The following is a 2,897-nucleotide window of genomic DNA, read 5'->3' as shown; positions in this document are numbered from 1 at the left end:
ATTGGGAACCGCTGATGTAGCCTATTGTAATGTTGTCTCTGGTATTCTGGTCTGTGAGCGTATATGCGTTCAGGGGGTGTGGCTTTGGACGGCGATTGCAGGGATGGTGGGACGTTCGCTTTCAGTGCTACCAGGCTAAAGTTAGCATTTTCCAAGATCTCCTACTGCACCTTTAATTGAACCATGTGTGGCATGTGCTAAGGCATTTTCCATTAATAGCAACATATATAATACTTTCATACACTTGTACTATTTTGTCTAAATAAATTAAAAATAAAACAAAAAGCAGTCATTTTAAAAGCGAAAAATGGATTTATGCATCACAACATTATAATTTACAGCATGAAACTAGATATTCATTCTGAGATTTGTTAAAGATGATACATTTAACAATTATTAGTTTTTAAAGATTAACTTTAAGTGAGTGTTAGATGATGGCAGATCTACACATACAAATAAGGGAACTCAGCATGAACAATTATATATACAATATCAATAGACACAATACATTTAAAAACTCTAAACTCTGATATATGGCATGGTACCCATATAATGTGCATAGCTATTAAGACAACCTAAAACCTTACCAGATTCAAAAGCCTTCACATACCATTCACCTACTTCAATGCATCCATTAGACCAAAGTTTACACTGTGCTTGCTCACAGTGGTTGTGTTTCTGTGCTCAAATAATTATATCTCTCACACCCATGTGATTGTATTTACTGGAATGCAGAGCTGATACAGTATGGACTGATTTGCAGTGTGGTATCATACTGTTTAGATGGTGTCTGACATAAAATTTAAAGGCACAGCAAGATGCTAGTTTATGAATGTATGCATACAGTATATGTGAGTGTGTGTTTCTGTGTATGTATTCACTTTTAGGACCTGTCTTGCTGTGTTGTTTGCCTGAGGCAATGAATTCCTAGAAGTAAAGCTACATGTCTTTTTTTTTTTAACATACTCAAGCATGACTCTACCTATATTTGTGCACAGACAACTTGAAACAGTCTTGTGCAATGCCTGCATATGACAAAACCATTGTGTTAAATAATGTGAGATTAATTAGAATCCCTTATTGTTACTATTTTAAAATGTTTCATGAATACCAAGAATAAATATCTGTTTTATTTGGTTTCGGTTTTAAGTCTTCTTTTAAGTGACTAATCGTTTGATTACACAGAGCTAAAGTTACAGTGTCACACTTGAGTAAAGCTGACATTGTTTTTAAAGTTTGGCTAGTTTAAAAAAAATAAATCACCAGTGTAGCAACCAGAATGACTTGACTTGTTCTGAAATAGTTAATCTAGCACAGAAAACACGTATGTGGGATTTGACCTCTAGAGGCTATAGTTTTTGCAAGCTAACACCAGCTCCAAGCTACAGAGCACAAAGAGAATACAGGACCAGCACAAGGGAGGAGCCCATATATGAAAACAGATTTATATTTACCTGGAAAAAAAAAAAAAGGTAATTCAATGTTAGATTCTAAAACAACAAAGATGCTACAGATTTTTAGTAGTTAGTTTTATGTGTCTAACATTTTTATTAGACATTTATAAGTAATTAAATTATATAAAGTTCTATGCTTTTTTTTTTAAAACATATATGCTCTGACTGAGAGCAGGAAGCAAATAAATAAATAAATATGGATAGACACTCTTGTGTTCTGTTGTTCACATATTGTTTTATATAAGTTGATGTTCTTGTTGATTTTCCCCACTATCATCTCTAAGGGAATAAAGTACACATGCACCTATATAATGCCTAGCTTTTAATTATATAATTGCATGTGGTTTCCTGGAACATAATCCTCCTCTCCTCACCTCACCCAAAGCAAAATACGGAGGTCCTGTATTGCCTTGTCGTTTATCAAACAAGGGTGAAATACTTAGTTAAGAAACGGACAACCTTAAACCCTTCTAAAGACGAAATAAACACTAAGTTAAGGCAGACCACACGATTAAATCCTCGATAGCAGGTTTCATGGACAGTGGACAGACTCACACGCTCTGTCTATGGCAGGGCTGTCCAAACTCGGTCCTGGAGGGCCGGTGTCCTGCAGAGTTTAGCTCCAACTTGCCTCAACACACCTGCTGGGAAGTTTCTAACATACCTACTAAGAGCTTGATTAGCTGATTCAGGTGTGTTTAATTAGGGTTGGAGCTAAACTCTGCAGGACACCGGCCCTCCAGGACCGAGTTTGGGCAGCCCTGGTCTATGGAGACACTGGAATGTGCGTGCACATAGGCCTAACTGTACCTGCGCAGACTTGCCCTCCCAAAACACACATATAGCCTTACATGTATATAAACACATGTAAAAGAGTTTTAATATACAATTATGTCTTTTAAGTAATATTATATCCATATATTACGACAATTTTGTATACTTCTTGAATACATTGCAAGTTTTGTGATTCTAATGAGTGAATGATTAACAATTTGGTGTGCCTATTCTTGTAAAATAAAAGCTAGTGCGATGTTTCGCCCACCGCCATCAACCCTGTATTCATTTAAATTGCTCACTAACCTTGCGAAGTTGTGTTCTTGTTTTTACCTATTTCCTAAAAGCTCCCCAGTCAAAGTCCAGCTCTCAGACTCAGGTAGACAGAGAGACTGCCGCTGAAGCCACTCCCTTCGCTTGAGTGCACTTCCTATTTTTGGCTCTGCCGTTATAGGTAAGAGCAAACGGTCACCATTAATAACACGCTGTCATATAGTAATATACACACAGTTGATTAGAAACACCATTTAGTTTGCAAAAGTTTTAATATGTTGTAACAGATATTTCATGGGAAATGCACAAATGTTAGGAATAATAATAATAAAAAAGTCTACCTCATTTTCCTTCATTTTGAACGTTTCCAACAAAAATATTTTTCTACACTCACCT

The 2,897-nt window shown here is 36.2% G+C and overlaps 1 protein-coding gene across 2 annotated transcripts in view; it reads right to left on the bottom strand.

The window, feature by feature from the left end:
- ptk2bb (protein tyrosine kinase 2 beta, b) overlaps window positions 1-2,613 on the bottom strand; it is a 24,135-nt gene extending 21,522 nt beyond the window's left edge. The window contains exon 1 of one of the 2 annotated variants that reach the window (XM_016498036.1): window positions 2,562-2,613. The gene's annotated coding sequence lies outside the window, so the exon portion shown is untranslated. Of the gene's footprint in view, window positions 1-2,534 lie in introns of both variants that reach the window. The other variant, XM_016498035.1, reaches the window with a different exon arrangement.
- Window positions 2,614-2,897: the final 284 nt, after the last annotated feature.

The sequence above is a fragment of the Sinocyclocheilus anshuiensis genome, unplaced genomic scaffold, assembly GCF_001515605.1.
Source record: "Sinocyclocheilus anshuiensis isolate Anshui unplaced genomic scaffold, SAMN03320099.WGS_v1.1 scaffold1578, whole genome shotgun sequence".
NCBI classification, from domain to species: domain Eukaryota; kingdom Metazoa; phylum Chordata; class Actinopteri; order Cypriniformes; family Cyprinidae; genus Sinocyclocheilus; species Sinocyclocheilus anshuiensis.
Note: the sequence above shows the minus strand (reverse complement) of the source record. Positions and strands in the feature narration are given on the sequence as shown.